At 36.4% G+C, this 23015-nt stretch overlaps 1 pseudogene; it reads right to left on the minus strand.

The window, feature by feature from the left end:
• Nucleotides 1-5988: 5988 nt before the first annotated feature.
• LOC118849066 lies at nt 5989-6484 on the minus strand (annotated as a pseudogene).
• Nucleotides 6485-23015: the final 16531 nt, after the last annotated feature.

The following is a 23015-nucleotide window of genomic DNA, read 5'->3' on the forward strand; positions in this document are numbered from 1 at the left end:
AGAGTTGTATTCTGTGATAAGCATAACTTGGATGCTTGTACATTGGCTTTCTTCCAAGTCATTATTGTAGGCTCCGTTGTGTCATTTAACTTTAAGCGTGGTATAGGTAAGGCTGATGTAGCTGTTTAAGAAAACAGCTACGCTTTCTGCAATAGTTCCGTATCTCATGATATGTAGAGAATGCTGGCTATAATAGATATGGAAGAATCGAAAATATCCTAAATTCTCTTCTTATTATTATTTTTCTTTCTCCCCCTCCCTCTCCAAACAACCTTACTATAGAATTTTTTGATGAAATTATATACACACTTGAAGGAAGGGAAATACAATACATTTGTTGAGACAACAAAGAATCTTCTGCAGGCAACATGCCAAATGTAATCAGCTCACTCCTACTTTCTGTCTTATTAGATAAGAAATGATATCCACACCTACTATCTGATAAAAATGGCACCAGTGATAACATTCAAGGTCTCTGGTTTGCCACAATGTTATTTTCCTATTAAAAACACAGGTACCAGTATAGTAAGGCACAGTGATTGAGGACAGTGTTTCTCGAAAAAAAAAAAGGTTCTATGTCCCAAGACACAGAAACCATATTCCCAATGCCTCATAGCCACTAGAGAGATATGAAAATCGACAGTATACTATCAACCTCCTATGGACACCTCTTATGATATTTACTAGTCCTCTCATCAGAAAGTTCTTTCTTGTATAGAATTAAATCCAACTTGTTCCTTATTCTCTTGTTCTGCCCTCAGCTGAGATGGGTAAACAACTGGTTGTCATCTGGAGATACAAGGACTATGAATCTACTTGAAGATTATTATTCATTCAACCCTTGGTTTACCACCCTGACATTATTGGCCAATACTTACTTTTGATACTGGGTATCTTAAGATAGCTATGCACCATGTGGAAAGGAAGATATTCTAGAATTCTGAATATTTCCCATCTGAAAACAGGTTCATTTCCCCCTTCACTTCCACAAGCTTTAAAAGACTCCCTTACTTAACTGAGTTAACTGCCTCTTTCCTGTACCTGATAATATGTTCAATTACATGAACAAAATATTTTGTCATACCTATATTTCAAAAAACAGAGATATTGAGATTTTTAATATTGTTTTCATTATTTAGGAACTTATTCTTTTAGATACTTGGGTACATCTTGAAGCACAAATTAAAACCTGAATAAGAAATATATTTTAAAATATCTATAGTAAGTACTGTCAAGGAGAATAGACAGGGATTCTGACTTCTAGAAAACAAACTTTGGCAAATCCATTGAAGGATTGGTCCTAACAAGCTCTAATGCATTCACATCTTTAGGCTTCATAAAATGATGTCAACACTTTAAAATGGCTTGAAGAATCAGATGAAATCTTTGGCAACATTGGAAGAAATTGAGGCTAAAAATTAGCATATTATTTTGCCAAATCTTGACTGCCGTATGTGGTTCCAATTTAATGAAAGTCTAATCATTACATACAGTGTATGCTGTTTATCTTTGTTTTGCAAAGCAGACCTAATTTGGGCAAAAAAAGATTTATAAATTGAATTTTAAAGCCAATTACATTTTGAGCATTAAGTGGTCAGCTACTCAGGAGAGCTATGAAGTAAATTTCCTGTTTTGCTTTGTTCTTCAATGAAAGAAGCATTGATAAATGAACAACCTTGCTTTAATATTGCTGGCTTTTTATTGGAACTTTTATCTTTAGACTTGGAAAAAGATCGAGCTCCCTTGTATCTAGGAAAAATATGAAATCTCTTTGTACTTTTATATTATACATTAAAAAATATAAAGTAATATACCTAAATTCCGATCCTCATATACATTTTTCTAGTAAAAGATCTCCCTTCACACTCCAGAAATTTCTTTGCTAGGCCCCTTAGAAAACTCCTGAAAAATGGTTTGAGGTAATTCTCAGCCCTTTGGAATCCTTCTCCTTCTATACATTGCCTTGGAAATCTCATTCATTCTCATATCTTCAACTTTTAACTTTATGGGAGGAGACTGGAAAAGTCTACATCTTCAGTCATAAAATCTATTCTCAGCTCAGGCCTATATTTATAGTTGTCTAGTATTCATCTCCATGTAGGTGTGCCACTGGTTCCTGAAACTCAATATGTCCAGAATCAAGCTTGTCTTTCTGCCTAGAAAACTCTTTTTATCTTCCCCTTTTTCTGCCAATGTCTGCATGACTATTTATCTCTTTACCCTTCTTTCAAACTTTGGAATTATCTTTGTCTCTTACTTTCCCCTTAACTCCTGGCTCTAATCATTTGGAAAATCTGATCAATTCTACCTTAACAATATCTTAAGGAAAAATCTTCTCCTTTGTATTAGTACTTTTAGCACTACTGACTTCCTTGATAGAGGAGGCCTCATTATACCCTATCTGTACCCTTGGAGTATCCTCCTAACCAATATTGCTTCTTTCAATACCTTGCTTTCCATGCATCTTTCACCTGATGTCAAGATTAATATTCTCTTATGCTCAGATTGATGGAATCATGCCATAGCTCTATTCAAAATTATTTTGTCATTCCCTTCTTTTGACTGAAATCTCCATATCGTGACACAAAATAAGCCTTTTCAATTTAAAACCACTCATCCATTCTAGCCTTATCTTAAACTACTCTCTTCTATATACTCTACTTGCCAGCCAAACTAGGCTACTTGCTGTCTCCTGGAAATCTCCTCTGCTCTTCTGCTTTCTTACTTCTGCTTATGATATCCTTTACTCATTCAATCTACAAGCATGTATTAAATACTTACAATATTCAATGCATGATGATAGGTCTGGAATGCTTTCCCCCACCATTGGTGTTTGATGAAAGCCAGACAAATCTTCAAAATCAAGATCCAGCTATAATGCCATTTACTGCATATATCCTCCCCTTACACTCGCTAGTTTAAAATTACCTTGATAGCTTTGTATCTTATATGTACACTTTATTTTTTTAAACCACTCATCCATCACTTCCAATAGTTATTAAGCACCCAATAGGTGGTTCCTCCCTACCCTGAGTGTACTTCCTTACCATTTACTACCATATTTGCCCCCAAATCACCTTATATCTACTTTGCACATATCCACATACCCACCTCCCACATAGAAGAAAACCTGTACATATTGACCTTTTTGTGGCAGGTAGAGGTGACATATCCCTCTGCTAGATTATAAATTCTGTGAAAATAGGGACTATCTTAGTTTCTTTTCTTGTCTCTCCCAGTCCTTATCATCGTGATTTTTTTCAAACAGTAGGTATTTAATAAATATTTATTAAATTTCTCTTAATTAATCCATCAAAATAGTTAGCTAGTATGGCAGTTTAAAAGACCTATTTGTTTTGTAGAAATAAAGCTTATTTGCAGAGGGGAACTTCTGCTTTAGACACACCTTTCCTTTTGCCTAGTGCCCCTACTTTGTCCTTTTCTGGACACGTAAATATTCCATGGTCATATAGCTAGGAACTCCCTTAGCTAAAATATATTGCAACCCATACCATGAGATAATAATCATTTATATAGCACTTACTATTTTCAAGGCTTAGCATTATATATATTATATATATATATATATCAAGTATAATTATAATTATTATGCCATTTATTCCTCACAACAACCCTGTGACATAGCTACTAATATTATCCCCATTTTAGAGATGATCCAAAACTGGTCTAGAGATTATGTGACTTGCCTAGGGTCACAGAGCTAATAAGTGTCTGGGACAGGATTTGAAGACAGGTCTTCCTGACTCTAGGCCCAGTGCTCTATCCACTGTGCGATGTAGGTACCCTAACAATGAGACACACTTTAAGGAGAAACAATCCTTCATTCTATCTTGTCTCAATGTGTTGCCCTGCTTTGGAGAGGACAGCTCCCTGGCTGCCTACCACATCAAACAGATAGACTGGTGGAAAGCTAACAAAGTTAGATATGCCAATTTTGAGGGCAACCTCTTTAGTGGAACATTGGACAATCCCTTTTCCCCCTGCCTTGTCTTGAAGTTCATTACATTGAAAGTTCTAGATGCCTGCCTGGTTGTCCTGGAGTTATAGATTTAGAACTAGAAGGCACAATAAAGGTTATGTAGCTCAACTCCCTGACTTTGCAGATGAGGAAACAGAGGGTCAGAAAATTTAAGTGAATTTCAAAAGGCATATAAATTGGAAGTAACAGATCTGGGATTTAAGCCAAGAGCCCCTTGGCTTAAATATATCCTTTCTCTTTTTTGCCCCCACCCCCAAGGTGACCCATTATAGTGCTTAGGCTGTGTATCAGTTAAAACTGTCCTAATAAGTTTATTTATAAAACTGGCATGCCTGGAAGTTTGAGAAAGACCTTTTAAATCCAAAAACTTCTGGAATTCCCGGAAACAGCTAAAATGATTGCCTATTGTCAAGTACTTAGATAAGACAAATAGACAAAAAAGAATAGATTTTTTATCTTAAATTTGTGATATATCACTAGTAACATAGTGACAACAATAGATAATGGGTATGGAGTCTGTTTCAAAGCCAGGAAATAAGGTTCAAGCACTGCTTCTGACCCTGTATGTGACAGTGTCATAGGGTCTTTGTGATCCTGAAATAGTCATTTTATTTATTGGTACTCTAGGTTACTCTCTAAGAGTGCCTATTGTAGGTGATGACCTACAATGATTAAGTAGTGACTTTCCTCACTTGAGAGTTCCATGTGCCAAAGAAACTACAGGCCTAACCCTATTCCCATCCTACTAATAAAATGAATAACTTCCAAAATTCTATCTAGTTGCAAATTCTGTGATTCAATGATTTTATACCTACTGAAGTAAGTCTCCACATAATCTCTCCACAACTCTGGCTGCCGGCAGAAAAATGTTCTGGTGTCATCTCCAGCACTGCAGACTCAGTAACAGTGAGTGATTTAGAATACACAGATTGTGAAATAAGGACCTGGCCATTTGCAGCTCACAGTTATTCAATGTGCCTGGAAAAATCTACAGATTGATAATGGTTACCAATTCACATTTTAAAAGATATATTCCTTAATATCAAAGCAATATAAAGCTTTCCCTCTTCCAAAGAAACATCTTTTCCCTAAACTACATCACAGACATAGTGTGTCTATATTTTCCATTTTCTGCTTAAAGTTGAGATAGTGGAGTAACTCTGATGAATATTAAGTATTCAAGGCAGAACTTCGTATAAGAACCATGGAAATCCAAAATCAGATATTGCCACAGATAAATAGGTAAATCTAATTGAATTCTCTCTCTCTCCACTTCTCCCCCCTTTTGCTAACATAGATAAGGGAATTTGGCAAGAATTCATTTGCTAGTAAATTTCCTACTCTGAAAGCAAACATGTTTCCTCTTTCATTCAATATACCTCTTTTTGCTCTCCTCAACATTTAACTCTTTTCTGAAAAAAAAAAAAACAGAATCTCAGAGTTGTAGGGCTATTCCAATAAGAATCCCTTCTATGATATTTACAAGTAAGTGGCAATCTGTTTGACAGACCTTTCCTAAGGGAACTGCACTAGCTTCTAAGTTTTCCCATTCTACTTTGGGATAACTCTTAGTTAGACCACTGCCCCCAGCCTTACTGCTATCAGGCCTAAACCTGTCTCTTTGGAACTGCTACCATCTCTGTAGCACTAACCCAAACTAGAAACTTCAATGCTACTTGTAAACACAGGGGCCAAAACCCCCCAATTTTACCACTATTTTTTCTGGTATTACTTTTCTTCAAGGAAAAGGATGAAAATAATTACCATCATCATAATCATCATCCTTAATAACAAGAAACATTGGGAGGAAAAAAAATTAAAGAAAACCTGATGAGAAGAAGCTAAGCCTTCATTTAAATACCTAAGGGTATTTAAGGATGAAGCTGGAAGAGCAACAAATAGATGGAAAACAGACAAAAAAAATCATCAAAGATTTTTTTTGTTGTTGTCAAATGTTAAATTTATTGCAATAGTCTCCTTTGTACCTTTTAACTTGCTGGGCATTCAACAGCACCACTATTGATGTCATCAATGACATAATGAGGGTGTTTGCCATCAATGTTGCAGCCCACAGACTGGGCTGTTCCAAGTATCTGTTTAATGGTTCCAGGGAGATCTCTTGCCAAAGATCGGTGCCTCATCTGTCAAACAATGTTGATAATCTCATCAAAACTGATGTTTCCATTGTGTTTAATATTTTTCTGCTTCTTTCTGTCCTGAGGAGGTTTCTTTAGGGCTTTGATGATCAAGGCTGAGGCAGAAGGCACAACTCAATCTGGGCCTGTCTGTTCTGAATGGTAAGTTTCACTGTGATTCTTAGCCCTTTCCAGTCACCAGTTGCTTCGGCAATGTCATCACCAACATTTTTGGGAGGCAAACCCAAGGGACAATTTTGGGGGCCAGAGATGATGTGGCTCCAACTTCACCACCTGTGCACCTTAAAAACATGACTTCAATTTCATTAGGGTCAAACTTGGGCGGCATGGCGGCGACGAATGTGGCGGCTTGGCCTGAACGCTGCGGGGTGGCTGCCGGTGTCGGATGAACCCGGATTCAGGATGACTGAAAGAAGTTGCACCTTCACCTTCACGAGCTGAGAGCACCAACGATTTGTTTTTAATAAATTCTTTACGCTATTGCAGACATTTGAGTCATTACACCTGGATTCAATTATTATAGTTATAGAAATGGAGTTGAACATGAGGAGAGCAATTAGACTTTGGCAGGTATGAATAGAGGAGGTCTATGATGGAAAAAATAAATTTTAAAGATGTAGAAGGATTTATCCTCAAGGTATCTATACTAAAAGTATGGAAATTTTTGCTAACCAAAAAAACTAAGATAATATTAATTACTACTAACCTATATCTCAACTCACTCACTCTCTCTCTCTCTCTCTCTCTTTCTTCTCAATCTCTTCCCCTTCTTTTCCCTTCAATATATAATGCATATTTTATAAATATGACAATAGATACAAGAATAATCTACATATGCACTGAAACAATCTTCCTCAAAGTGTTCCAGAACATGTAGGCTTTCACAAACAATATTTTTATCAGATCCTATATCTACAGATTTTATATTTTTGGGTTCAAAGATCAGATGGTGAAAAGGTATAAAATTAGGAGATGTTTACTCCTTAGAATGAAAGCAATGGCAAATCTGAACAACATACTAAACAGCAGAGACACTGCCTTGCAGAAAAATATCTGTATAATCCAGGCTATTTTTTCTAGTAGTAATGTAGGGCTATATGAGTTGGACTGTAATGAAACCTGAGTGTTGCAGAATCAATGCTTTTGAATTGTGGTGCTGGAGAAGATTTGAGAGTCCCTTGGACAGTAAGGAGATAAAATCAGTCAGTACTTAAATTAATTCATACTATTCAATAGAAGGTCAAATAAGGAAGCTGAAGCTTAAATACTCTGGCCACATAAGAAGAAAACACAACTCATTGGGAAAGTTTGAAGCAAAAAGAGAAAGGGAAAGTGCAAAGTGAGATGGATAGATAGAATTAAGGACACAGTGAACATGAACTTGGATAGACTTGAGGAGATAGTGGCTGACAGAAGGGCCTGATATGCTGTGGTTCATGGGGTCGTGAAGAGTCAGACATGAATGAATGAGCAAGAACAATATCTAAAGACATGTTAGTGACCAATTGCCACAGAGAATATAAGATCCTATAGTACTTGTTTTTGTCAATTATTACCATCATGAATAATAACACTGATAATGCACATGTGATATAGTGACATTATTTTTAGTAAGTGACTTCACAAGGATTTGAACCCTGGTTCTTTAAAACAAAATCCAGTACTTTGTTCACTATATAATGATACGAAAATAAAGAAGGGAAAAAATCTATTTAAAGAGATGAAAAAACATACAAAATACAGGGCAAACAAGAATATGAAAAATGATTTTAATTATAAATACTATATGATTTCAGAAGAAGAAGTAATTCAAGAAGCCTTGAGCATGGGAAGAATTGAGATGAATCTTGAGGACTGAGAAATATTGGATAGGAGATGCAGAAAAGTTAACCTATTTCAGGGAGGGAGAATAGTATGAATAAAGATATAGAGGCAAGATTGAGCTAAATTCATGATAAGGATTAGAAGGATGTCAGAAAAATTGAAGCAGAGGGTCCATGGTGTAGGATAATGGGAAATTTTGTTAAGTGGCCTCCAGCATCATCATGCCTCATTGGAGAATGATACTTAAGCATTTATTAAGAGATTGTGGGATTTCACTTCTTCAGCAACTAAAGAGTGAATGATATATAGAGTAAAACATTAAGAGAGGAAGTACAGCAGAGATTATCGCACTCAATGGACTCACTGAGGGTGAGGTGGCACAAGAGTATGCCCAAATTTTAATGAGGGATGCTTTGAATTGTAGGAAATATGCATTTCTAGTCACATATACAACACTTCTGATTCTCTTGTAATGTAACCCAATTGTTCATGGCAAAGAATAATATATCCTGTGATACTTCACACCTCCTAAAAGAAAATCAATGATTCTAGCCCAACTTTTGTAGATGAACAAACCAAAGTTAAGAAGCTTTCCATTATTTAATACAGTGAGTGGAGGGCAGCTATGTGGCACAGTGGATAGAGCATTGGGATATCTTCTTCAGATTCATCTTCCTGACTTCAAATCTGTCCTTAGATAATTACTAGCTGTGTAATTCTGGGCAAGTTACTTCACCCATCATCCTTCAATTCCCAATCTGTAAAATGAGCTGGAGAAGGGAATCACCAATCATTCCAGTATCTATGCCAAGAAAAATGCAAATGGGGCCACAGAGAGTTGGACACAACTGACCAATAACACACACAGTGAGAACCCAAATCTTCCTGTCCTGGTCTTTTGTTCGCTATCCATAAATGATAGTAGAAAGGGCTATAGAAATGTTCATACCCTTTGACCCCGCCATACCACTTCTAGGGTTGTATCCCAAAGATGATCCCAAAGGGGGAAAAGGACCCATATATACAAACAGATTGTGGTTCTTTTTGTAGTAGCAAAGAATTGGAAATCAAGGGGGTGCTCATCAATTGGGGAATGGCTGAACAAGTTGGGGTATATGAATGTAATGGAATACTATTGTGCTATATGAAATGGGGATGATACGGACTTCATAATAACCTGGAAAAACCTACACGATATAATGCTGAGCAAGTGGAGCAGAACCAGGAGAACATTATACATGACAGGCATATGGATTCTGTGATGACTAACCCTGATAGACTTTGATCTTCTGAGCAATACAAGATACAAAGACAACTTCAAAGGACTCATGATGGAGAATGCTATCTACATCCAGAGAAAGAATTATGGACTCTGAATGCAGATTGAGGCACACTTTATGCTTGCCTTTTTTTCTTCCCTTTGTTTTTTATCTCTTTTGTTTTTGTTTTGTTTTCTTTTTCTTTTTGGTTCTGTTTCTTCTTTCTCATGATTCATTCTGTTGGTGACAATTCTTCTTTACAACCTGACTATTGTGTAAATAGGTTCAATATGAAGTTATATGTAGAAGATATATTGGATTGCATGCCGTCTTGGGGAGGGGGGGGAGGGGGGGAAGAAAATCTGGAATTCAAAATTATGTAGAACTGGGTGTTGTAAACTAAAAATAAAAATATCTCAAAAAAAACCAAAGAGGGATAGTTTTGTTTATTCATTGTCCATTTTTATTCTTTCATTTTCCCCTGTATCATTGTTATAGATAATATTTCTAAAAACTTATTGAATAATAAAAAAAAGAAAATGGAAATTTCATGTTGCTTTAAAAGTTTTTAAAAAGTCAAATCTCTCTCTGTATACACACACACACATATATGTATATATACCTTTTCTTCTTTGGAGGCACAAGAATTCCTTTGCCACCAGGTTCACAATTTCAGTCTTCCCTGTTTCTGATATCTAGCCTCTCTAATCCACACAGCTACTAAATCCATGTCTCTCTCAAAGTTCCATGCCACCATGTCAGTCCCTTGTATAAAACTATTCAATGGCATCCTTTTGTTCTCTGAAAAAATAAAATCTCCTTAGCCTTGCTTTCAAATCCCTCCGAAATCTGGCTTCTACTCAGCTTCTTAGATTTATTTCATATTGTTCTCCTTTACATTCTTCTAGACAAACTAGACCACTCCTTGTTCCCTGAAGTCAACCTCCCATCTTCATCCTCCATACTTTTTTTTTTCATCCAGACTATATTCATACCTCTAAAATATTTTGCTTCCTCACCTTGCCCTTAGTTTCCCACACAGGGCAACTAATGTACATCCTTCTAAGTGCTGTCTTTCAAAATATTAGGCTCTCTGCTTCTTTACTTTAGCTGGTATCCACAACAATGTATATTTTTCACTGATATCCTTATAAAATACAAATTTCTTGAGACCAAGAGCTTTTTAATTTTTATCTTTACATGGTAGGCTTGTTGAGTATGGTAAGAGTCATTTATTAAAGGCATAAAGCAACAGAGTCACATTTCAATTCCCTTGAGTTTCTGGTTATTAGAATCAGAATTGAACTAATTACTATGCTTTTCAGTTGTCAGAATTCTGCATTAATATGTCACCAGCACTTAGGCCTTGCATATAGTAGCACTAAAGAAATGCTTTTTGTAGATTGGAACATTTGTCCTGAGACAGTGGAGATATTCGTGTTATTTATTCTGTAATCAGTGGAATACACACCTTTCAATCTGCTCCCTAGACAAAAAATAAATGTTCATGGACAAAACAGCAGAAAGATGGTCAGATAAGGAGGTTATTGTGTGAAGTAAGAAATGCTGATAAGAGAACATTCCTTTTAGATAACAACTCAACAACCAAAACAACTCTCCAAAGCAAGTGCTTATAAGCAAGGAAATGGGGCTTACTGAATAGAAATGTTCCTGTTTCTATAAAGGAAACATTTCTGGAGCAAGTGGGTCTTCACTGATCATTGGTCTAAGCTCTTGGGTATTTGAAATTAGCACTGATTAGGATGATCTTCCCTAAGAATTCCATTATTGTACCACCCTCGTTCAGTCATTTCAGTAGTGCCTGATGCTTTGCGACCCCATTTGTGGTTTTCTTGGCAAAGACAGTGAAATAGTTTTCTGTTTCCTTCTAGAGCTCATTTTCCAGATGAAGACACTAAGGGAAACAGGGTTAAGTGACTTGCCCAGGGTCACATTGCTAAGTTTCCGAGACCAGATTTGATGTCACAAAAATGAGTTTTACTTTCTACAGATTATCTTCAAATTCTCTATTATTATTCTACTCCTCATGTAACACATAGGGAACTGAGGTTTATAAGTCAAAATATGTTGGTTTCTCCATCTTCAGTAATGGAAATTTATTAGATAATTGCTGGCAGAAATTCCATCTTTTTATATCTTACTTTAAATTCTTATTTAGTGAAAAAAATAAAAATAGTCTCCATATTGAATGGCTCTTCCTTAAATAAAACCATAGAACCAGCAGCTGCACATATCTTACAACAAAGCACATCACCCATGTTCCCTCATTATTCATTCATGTCGTCACATTCAATATATTATCTGCTTTTAAAAATAATACTTTACAAATATTTTGCAAAAAATGCATATATTTGTTTTTTGTCCTTCCTTCTCAAAGAGGAACATGATGTCAGAAAGGTGGTGCCATGACTTGAAAGTGAATTGGATTTAAGTGAGGGAGGGCTGTGCAAAATCACCAGCCTCACTTTCTGCCCCAATGCTAGGTCCAGTGGCAAGATATAAATCTGGACATTGGAGTTGGCCCTGGATGCAGTGGGAGACCTTGGCCCTTTAAAGCTAAGGTCTTTCTGAGTACTCACTTTGGCTGAGGCAATGTCCATTCACTGATTAAGGCTAGGTAAGAAAAGTGCCAAGGAATGGACTCTTTTACCTAATAAAAACACCAGTCAGGGAGGGAAAGACCCTTAGGGTTTCTGGCCAAAACAGAAAGAATTATTATTTACATTCATTCTGAGTCATCAGGGCCTAAGCAAGGACCACTAAGTGGGCTTGGGCTGGGACATATGGTTGGGCAGGTGCATTGCATAGTGAAAAGATGGGTGCACACAGAGGCAGAAAGAGAAAGGTTCAAACTTTATCTCTGATACATGTAAGCAGGTAATGATTAACAAGTCATGTAACCCTCAATTTCCCAGGTAACCCAATAAGACAATAAGCAACAACCCAGTTGCCTACCAACATCAGTGGAGAGAGTTTTCACAACAGAGTTTTTCTTCATAAGTGAAACCATGTTTCTGACCTCATCATAAAAATGTAAAATAAACCACATGTATACCTATGTTCAATTCAACAAATTCTTATCTTTCATCTTTTATGTGCAAAGTATTGAATATTAGCCTGTATTTACCTAAACACTTTGTACAGACAAAGCTGTCATTTATTAAAGATTGACATGGTAATTAATCTGGAAATAAAAAGATGCCATGTAGAATTTACCCAGGGACTCCACAACAACAAGTTGGAAAGAGTTTTCCCTCCCATCCATTCCATTTCTCAAATGCTGTGATTCTATGAGAAATGCTACAAAGACAGTGATACATGGAAGCAATACAGAACAGATATTGCTACAAGGGAAGTAATTGCAAGTAGGGTTGAAGAGAAAATACTAATGTTTCTGATGAGATACGGTCACTGCTGGGGAAGCATAAGTTATGGGCTCTGATTTGCAAACCCAGAGGCACAGAAAGACATGTATCACATTGTCAGGGGAGTAAAAACTATGGGTGACAGAATTGAGATGGCTCCAATATATTTGTCTCTCATTCTGCTTTCATTTACTCTAGCCCACAATTGCTTCCGTTGAATATATATATATATATATATATATATATAATATATGTATATATATGTATGTATATATACATATATATATATATATTTTAAGATTGGTCTGCATTATTGTACTAGAGAAAGCTATAGTTGCTATCTGTAATCACTGGGGGGCACACTTAAAAGGAGGTCTAGAACCATTGAATTAATAGTGAGTGTATTTCTGTATTGTGAGTAGCTTTCTGTGGCATGATAATATTAAGAAACTCACAGTATATCATATATATGCATTTATATATTATGGAGAAAATAAGAAAGAGGAAAAGAGAGAGGGAGAGAGGGAGGGAGGGAGGGAGAGAGAGAGAGAGAGAGAGAGAGAGAGAGAGAGAGAGAGAGAGAGAGAGAGAGAGAGAGAGAGAGAGAAAGAAATATGGTAAGTAATTTTGCTCTTCTAGAGTAAAGGGATTTCTATTTTCTCCCACCTAATCTATATCTTTTTCTCCATCTAGGATGTATGCAGAATAGACTTCAAATTTTTTTACATGAGTAAAACAATCTGGTCAGTATTTATTATTTTGTGATATAATTGATTTATCTATCTTACATAGTCTTGCTTCTCCAGTAAATAATTTCCATAGACACCCTCACTTTTTCCATGTTTTCTGAGCAATATTTTGATATTCTATTTAATTCTCAACCCCACTCCTTCATGACTAACCTGGCTCAAGCTGTAATCTGGTTGTTTTCTGTAGATGTCTATTATTTCTTTGTTCTTCCTTAACTTCTCTGAGGCTTAATTTCCTCTACTATGAAACTGACAAAATAACACTCTCTCACAGGGTTTTTATGAGGATAGAATAGCATAATGTGTCCAAGATATTTTGAATACAAATATGTGATCTAATACAATTATGTCATAGCTATCGTTGATATATCACGTTTAGGTTTGCAGAGTACTCACTTACATTAACTTGTTTCATCCTCACGATAACCTTGTGAGGTATACACTATTATTGCCCCCATTTCGTAGGTAAGAAACTGAGGTTGAAAGAAATTGTGACTAGTCCAGGTAATATCATTTGTATGAGGCAGAGGCTATAAAAACTCATTTTTGCTTGTAAAGTGTGTAGAAACTTAGCTCCATGGAGTAGATTTTGATAGACAGATTAGATTAGAAATAAATCAAGATCTTTAATACAGGAAATGAACTGTCTAAAATATAAGTGCTAAAGCAGTCAGATGTCAAATATCTGTCAATCAAGCTTTTGCTTGTAAAAAATGTTATCTTATTTACAGGAACCTATTTACTGTAGGTTAATTAAAAACTATAAATTATTAAGCAAGAATCTTTTATTGGTGATATAAAACATGTATTCATGTGGAATACATTACACACACTAGAGAATGAAAATAAATGTATCTAGTTCTTTAAAGCCTGAAAAAATAATATATGTATTTATTATATATGTGTGTACATATTTGTACACATGCATATAGTTGTATATAAACATATGTATATTTTACATTTAGATCTTTATTATATGTATGTGTATTTACATATATGAATAATATATACATATATGTGTTTATATAAGCATATATTCAAAGTAGGGAGATACAATAGATACGATTTTTCTTAGAGAAATGAGGTCCATGGTCACATATCTAAGTATCAGAGATGGCATTTGAACCCAGGTCTTCAAGTTTCTATGTTTAGCATTCTTTCTCTGTTCCCACACTTATACACTGAAAAAAGTCTAACTAGATCTCCTAAAAAGAAAGGAAAAAATGAGAGTAAAAAATATTTCATTCCTCAGTGTGAAATTTAGTTTGGAGTTCAAGTTTCAGTAGGTCAAGGAAATATGAACTTGGTAAAATTGTGACAGTACTGCTAAAATTCAGAGTGAGCTGGGGCTGGTGAGGGAATCTAAAGAGAACACCATTGTATTTGCTTTACTGTTATACTGGAAGAAAAAAAAAGGAGGATGAAGAAAGGTTAAAGATTCTGATTAGGATGAATAGTGTAATAAAAATTAACAACAGTGAGAAGTAAGACCTATTTAATTGTGATGTCGGTTCTGTATTCTTAATAATGAATAATGACTTAGTGCCTCAAATGAATGAGGAAAATATGGCTAATACCCGAGATAAGTAAGAGAGTGTCTAGATACCTTGATGAATTTCAGTCACCTGACCCACATGCAGTTCAAAAGTAATGGGTAGATGGAATAGTAGAACAATTGGCAGAGATTTTTGTCAGAGCTTGGAAATCAGAAGAGGCACCACAATATAGAGGAAGGGAAAATGTTATGTCAATCTTATCCTCTCACAATGAGCTGTTTCCTCAACTCCTTATTTATTTCCTTTTTCTGTCCTAATGGTCCGTAGGATATTTTATAGAAATACTGTTTCTTTCACCATTGCTCTTTATACACATGTTCTTCACCATGCTTCACCAATTTCCCTCTTTTTCCTGATATTAACAAATTCTGATATGTCAGCTGATTGATAGGACAATGAAATTGTGGTTTCTCAAGGGTGACCACAGTATTCTTCATCCCAAATTCTATTAAAGACCCTAGGAAGAAATCAAAAAGATAATCCAATGTTGAAATGGAAGGTAAAACAAAATGAACAGCAGGAGCTGGATACAAAATATTTAAAATGGCTGGTATAATAGAATTAAATTAAAAATTTTTCAATTTAAAATATTTAATTAATTTCTCATACCTCATTGGGGTCTGCAGATTGCCCTGGTGCCTTTTTTTTCTTTTTAAAATGAAATATTATTGATGCTTTATGTTTTTATGTGGCAGATTTTCTTGAGATACTACTCCTTAATCATTTCATAAAGTGTATGTTGGGGGGGGCAGTTTAGCAAAATCATGCAACACAATTACCAAGTGTGTGTGTGTGTGTGTGTGTGTGTGTGTGTGTGTGTGTGTATGCATATACATAACCATTAGCAAGTAACTTAGACTCTTCATTTCCCAGCTTAACTCAATGAGACAATAAGTTATAGACAAGTTGGCAGCTAGGTGGCATGGTGGATAGAATGAAAGGCCTGGAGTCAGGTAGACTCATCTTCTTAAGTTCAATTCTGGCCTCAGACACATAGTAACTGTGTGACCTTGGGGAAGTCTCTTAACCCTATTTGTCTCAGTTTCCTCATATGTAACATTAGTTGGAGAAGGAAATGTCAAGACAGTATAGGATCTTTGCCAAGAAAATTCCCTATGGGGTCACAGAGTCAGGCGTGTTTGAAAATGACTGACTGAATAAATTCATTTGCCAAAATTGTTTTATAAATTTGACAATCTGTGGGTACCTATCCTATTTCTTTGTCACTATGAAAAAAAAATCTTGATGGGTATTTTAGTGCATATAGAAATACATATACATAGTATATATAACATCTATATAGATTTGTGTATGTGTACACACATAGACACACATACAGACACACACAAAACCTCCTTGGCTTTGTAACCAGTAGTATACTCACTGAATCAAAAGGAGATTAATGACTTTTCTGACATATTTTGAGATTGTTTGCTAGAATGATTATGTCAGTAATATTTTAACCTGGCTTTGTCCTCCTCTTCATTCTCGTTCTCTCGTTCTCCCAATTTTGCTCAAGGTGGAAGTACATAAGATACTTGCAGATTCAATCCCACTACTGATCAGCCCAGGTGATTTGGCTTGTTCTGGGTTCAACCTGACCAATTTGCCCTTTCTTAGGCAGTCTGGTAGTCTCCCACTTCCAGGAACTCATCCTATTGATGCTCAATTTAACTGGAATTAACAGCTGTATGCTACCATGCCCAGCTCCAAAATTCAATCGAATACTGACTTGTTGTGCCTTTTGTCATTTTTTACCAAGGTAATGATTGTGAAATTAAACCTCAAAGCTTTCATTTCTTTTATTGTTCATTGCAATTTTCATATTTTTTATCAATAACAATAACCAACAACAATGTATTTATTATGAGCTTGCTGTAGGTCAGGTATCATGCTACACACCGGGGATACGAAGCAAGCCAAACACTCTTCAGGGGATTTTACATTCTAATGAGAGAGACGACTATGTACATACTACACATACACACACACAAACAGAAACATTAAAATTTGTAATATTTCTTCTGAAAATCATTAATAGTTTTGACAATTTAGATATTTGGTGATGGTTTTTGCTATTATATATGATTGCCAATTCCTTTTATATCTTGGACAGCATGCTTTTATCAGTCATATTTACTCCAAAGGCTGATCCCCCACTCAACAATTTCTCTTCATTTGTAAATATTTATATTTATTGTGAATTTAACAATCATTCATGCATATGAACATTTCAGCTTTCTTTTTTATGATTAGAAATGATTGTTTTTCTCATATAATTGAGTTTTATTTTTATTTTATTTCCTTCTCAGGAATATAGTTCCTTTAACTGCATATGAAGATCTTTATTTTTTGTTATTGTGGGGGACACCTAGTATAGTAGCTCCCTCGGCCAATGGAGACAGTAACTCCAATATTCACATATTTCGAGACTCTCTGGTTTTACTGTTTGGATATTCCATACTCCCTACGTGGATGTAGTTCACAACTTTCTAATGCTTCTTTGCATTCCCTTGGACCTTAAATTTTATCTGTACTCTTGTCCTTTGCCATATTGCCTCTTTCTTTGCTAGATTATTAATCCCTTCTAATCTGACATGCCCTTAAAGTGTTAAACTATCCTTAACCCCGACCAAACGGCCAAGAGCCGCAGCAGCTCTGCAACTTCTTTTAACTCAAAAAAGCAGCAACAACAGAGAGCTCACACAGGTTACTCAAAACCACAGTCAAGTCTAACAATAAAATAAAATAAAACCAAATAGCTGATAGTAGTTATAAACTAAAAAACTTTCTTTACTCTGTTGGAGGAGGGAAACTAGACACGTGTGCCAGACCCCTCCTCCCCTCCTCCCCCAGTAGGAGACCTGCTTTAGTGTGGACAAATCTCAATACTTACACCAATGGCTATGCATGAGCTGTACCCTTGACAAAGAAAAGTAACAGCAAGAATGACACAAGTTTGGTTCATAGCAGGGCTTCATGACCAGAACGTGGGTATTGTAGGTGCTTGTCCAAGCTCAGAGACCACCTGATGCTGGCGTGAAACAATTCTGTGGCTGAGATCTGAGATCATAGGGAGGGTAAGCACAAAGGATTGTTATGCCAAGCTCATATACACATAGTACAAACCTTCATATACATATACATACATTTTCTTAATAAGCAATTATTAAACATCTACTATGTGTCAGACATTGTGCTAAGTGCTTTTATAAATATTACCTCATTTCGTCCTCACAACAACCTTACATACATGTATCTATGGATATAAAATAACTATATCTATACATATATGCATTTTATAACAACATGAAAGTTAACAGATCATATCAGGAGGATAGGAAAAAGTAAAGATCTGGGTATGGATGTTCATAAAGAAAATAGAACACTTCAGTGGCACACATGGTCCATAAGTTAAATCCATGTTGTATTGCCTTTGGGAAATTCCATAGTGTTTTTAATGAGTCCAGATTTTTCTCTGAAAAAAAGCCTCATCTTTTTAACATCAATATTCTTCTGGCGATATTTTATGATTATGAACCATTGAATATCGCAGTCTGCATTAATGTTCCAGGTCACCCAAAGGACAATGAACAGGTGCATGGTGGTCGTGAGTAGGCTGCAACATACTGCCAAGATGGCTAACTGGGAAAAAAGAGGTGCCAGTCATATATAGCAAAAGCGAGGATTATGAGGGACAGCCTGGATCCCCACTGATATTTGAGCAGCCTCAAAAGATAGAGGGGAAGATGTTTAGCAGATTAGTTGGATCCCCTGTGAAGGATTTACATGAAAGAAGACAGAATGGGATGGACAGACAGGGATAAGTTACAACCTTTATCTTTGGATGTACCCGTATTGAGAAGTTCACAGGTACATGGAAATATCAAAGCAATACCTTTCTAAACTTTCCTCCAATTACTCCCTTACATGTATCATTTACTCTAGCTAGACTAGTCTTATCCTGTGCCTCAAAAATATCATTTGACTCCCCAGACCTAAATCTTCACTCTGCTTCCCAGGTCTGGATTTGTATTTCATTCAAATCCTTTCCATCCTTCTAAGCCAACTCCCTTTCATTTCTTCTACAACAATAATGACAGCTTCCATTCATATGGTATGTGCAGATTTACAAATCACTTTATTCCTAATTATCCTCTGAGATAGGAAATGCAAGTATAATTCTTCCCATTTTACAGACAAGGAAACTGACTCTCAGAGGGGTTAAATGACCTTCCTTCAATCACACAGCCTGTAAATGCTAGGATTTGACTTGAAGTCAAGTCTTTTTTTTTAAATTTTATGTTACTCTGAACTTAAGAAATAAAATAAGCATTTCCATAACATAGTAGAATAGAAAAAAGAAAAAGAAAAATGAAATAATGAAGAGTGAAATGAGAAGTCAAGTCTTCAGACTGCAAGACCATGGCACATTCCACTGTATCAGTCTTTCCTTCACTATTCCATTCCATTGTGATCTAATGGTCCATTCCCTGACTCATAGGCTATAGCTACCCACACATTCCGCACTGGATCTACCTTATACAATTTGTTTGTATTATTGTATTTAATTGTTCCACCACTATTACCTAGAGATGTTCCCCAACATATTATAAGCTCTTTTAGAAAACAGTTATATATTATATACCTTCATATATAATACACCTAATAGCACTTCACATAGAGCTATAAATGAGATTGACCTAGGACACTTTCTAGCTCCATGACCCTGGACAAATCACAAACATCTACCTGCCTCAGTTTGCTTAACTATAAAATGAAGACAACAATAGCACCTACCTCCCAAGGTTTTTGTGAGGATCAAGTGAGGTAATATTTGTAAGGCACTTAGCATAATGCTTGGCTCATAGTAGGCACTTAATAAATGCTGCCCCTGCCTCAATGAATATTTACTGAATTAATGAATTAGCAACATTGTAAGATAATGTTGTTCAAAAGCAGAGTATATGCTATAGCATGGGGATTCCTTGGACAGACATCTTGAGTATGAAGTCCAAAGTAAGAGAATATGTCTTATGAAATGGTTTGGAGATGGTTTATTTCTTTTTTTTTTATTTTGTAATTTTTTTGTTTTTTTTTTTTAAATTTTATTTAATTTATTTAATATATTTAGTTTTCAGCACTGATTTTCACAAGAGTTTGAATTATGAATTTTCTCCCAATTTCTACCCACTCCAAGATGGCATATATTCTGGTTGCCCCATTCCCCGGTCAGCCCTCCCTTCTGTCACCCCACTCCCCTCCCGTCCCCCTTTCCCTTCTTCTCTTGTAGGGCAAGATAAATTTCTGTGCCCTATTGCCTGTATATCTTATTTCCTAGTTGCATGGAAAACTTTTTTTTGTTTGTTTTTGAACATCTGTTTTTAAAACTTTGAGTTCCAAATTCTCTCCCCTCTTCCCTCCCTGCCCACCCTCCCTAAGAAGGCAAGCAATACAACATAGGCCACATGCGTATCATTATGTAAAACCCTTACACAATACTCGTGTTGTGAAAGATTAACTATGTTTTGCTCCTTCCTAACCTATCCCCCCTTATTGAATTTTCTCCCTTGACACTGTCCCTTTTTGAAAGTGTTTGTTTTTGATTACCTCCTCCCCCTGTCTGCCCTCCCTTCAGCCCCCCCCCCTTTTTATCTTTTTCTTCCTTCTTTCCTATGGGGTAACATACACATTTGAGTGTGTATGGTATTCTCTCCTCAGGTCAAATCCACTGAGAGCAAGATTTACTCATTCTTCCTCGCCTGCCCCCTCTTCCCTTCCTAGAGAACTGCTTTTTCTTGCCACTTTTATGCAAGATAATTTACCCCATTCTGTCTCTCCCTTTCTCCCTCTCTCAATATATTCCTCTCTTATCCCTTAATTTGATTTTTTTTAGGTATCATCCCTTCATATTCAACTTACCCTATGCCCTCTGTCTATATACATATATATATATATATATATATATATATATGTATATATATATATATATATACACACACACACACACACACACACACACACACACATATGTATGTATATATATATATATATGCATACACATATACATATGCATATTCCTTTCAGCTACTATGATACTGGGGTCTCATGAATCATACACATCATCTTTCTATGTAGGAATGTAAACAAAACAGTTCAACTTTAGTAGGTCCCTTATGATTTCTCTTTTACGTTTGTCTTCTCATGCTTCTCTTGATTCTTGTGTTTGAAAGTCAAATTTTCTATTCAGCTCTGGTGTTTTCACTGAGAAAGCTGGAAAGTCCTCTATTTTGTTAAAAATCCATATTTTTCCTTGGAGCATGATACTCAGTTTTGCTGGGTAGGTGATTCTTGGTTTTAATCCTAGCTCCATAGACCTCCAGAAAATCATATTCCAAGCCCTTTGGCCCCTTAATGTAGAAGCTGGTAGATCCTGTATTATCCTGATTGTTTTTCCACAATGCTCAAATTGTTTCTTTCTGGGTGCTTGCAGTATTTTCTCCTTGACCTGGGAGCTCCGGAATTTGGCGACAGTATTCCTAGGGGTTTTCTTTTGGGGATCTATTTAGGAGGCAATCTGTAGATTCTTTCAATTGCTATTTTACCCTCTGGCTCTAGAATATCAGGGCAGTTCTCCTTTATAATTTCTTGAAAGATGATATCTAGGCTCTTTTTTCATCATAGCTTTCAGATAGTCCAATAATTTTTCAATTCTCTCTCCTGGATCTATTTTCCAGGTCAGTGGTTTTTCCAATGAGATATTTCACATTGTCTTCCATTTTTTTTATTCCTTTGGTTCTGTTTTATAATATCTTGATTTCTTATAAAGTCACTAGTTTCCACTTGCTCCAATCTAATTTCTTCAGTGGTCTTTTGGACCTCCTTTTCTATTTGGGTAGTTCTGCCTTTCAAGGCATTCTTCTCCTCATTGGCTTTTTGGAGCACTTTTGCCGTTTGAGTCAGTCTATTTTTTAAGGTGTTGTTTTCTTCAGTATTTTTTCAGTATTTTTTGGGTCTCCTTTAGCAAGTCATTGACTTGTTTTTCATTGTTTTCTCACATCATTCTCATTTCTCATCCCAGTTTTTCCTCTGCTTCTCTAACTTGCTTTTCCAAATCCTTTTTGAGCTCTTCCATGACCTGAGACCAGTTCATGTTTTTCTTGGAGGCTTTTGCTGTAGGCTCTTTGACTTTGTTGACTTCTGGCTGTTTGTTTTGGTCTTCTTTGTCACCAAAGAAAGACTCCAAAGTCTGAGACTGAATCTGAGTCCATTTTCACTGCCTGGCCACGTTCCCAGCCAACCTACTTGACCTGTGAGCTTTTCAGCAGGGTATGACTGCTTGTAGAGTAAAGAGTACTTTGTTCCAAGCTAGAGGGGATGCCCCATTGATTTCAGAGCTCTTTCTATACAGCCAGTTCTGCCACATCAGCACTCCTCCTTCCCCAAGAACCGTCAACCTGGACCTGATGCAAATCTTAAGCAGGCTCTGCACTCCTGCTCTGATCTGCCACTTAATTCCTCCCACCAGGTGGGCCTGGGGCCGGAAGCAACTGCAGCTGTAGTTCTGTAGCTGTACCACCCCCATTGCCCCCAGGGCTGTGTCTGAATCACGAACTCTTTTCACTCTGTCCTCCTGCAGCTTTTCCCACTAACATTCTCTGTTGTCTTTGGTGTTTATGGGTTGAGAGGTCTGGTAACTGCCACAGCTCACTGATTCAGGGCACTAGGGCCTGTTCTGCCTGGGTCCTGGATTGATTGGTCCTGCCGCCACCCACGCTGGGCTCTGCTCCCTTCCACTCCATGCACGATAGACCTCATCCAGCAACCATCCAGGCTGTCCTGGGCTGGATCCCTGCTTCCCTCTGCTATTTTGTGGCTTCTGCCCATTTCAGCTTTCAAATAATAGAAAAGATAATTATTTATGAAAGTGTGAACTTCTGTTGCATATGTTCTTTCTTATGTATTAACTATAACATAATAGTAAGAACATGTGACCTTTGAATTTCCCTCTGCCCTCTTATGGGTTCCTTTCCCTTCCCTCCATCCCCTTCCCTCCCCTCCCTGTTCCTCTCTGCTTCACTCTTC

This window comes from Trichosurus vulpecula, chromosome 4 (assembly GCF_011100635.1).
Source record: "Trichosurus vulpecula isolate mTriVul1 chromosome 4, mTriVul1.pri, whole genome shotgun sequence".
Lineage (NCBI taxonomy): Eukaryota > Metazoa > Chordata > Mammalia > Diprotodontia > Phalangeridae > Trichosurus > Trichosurus vulpecula.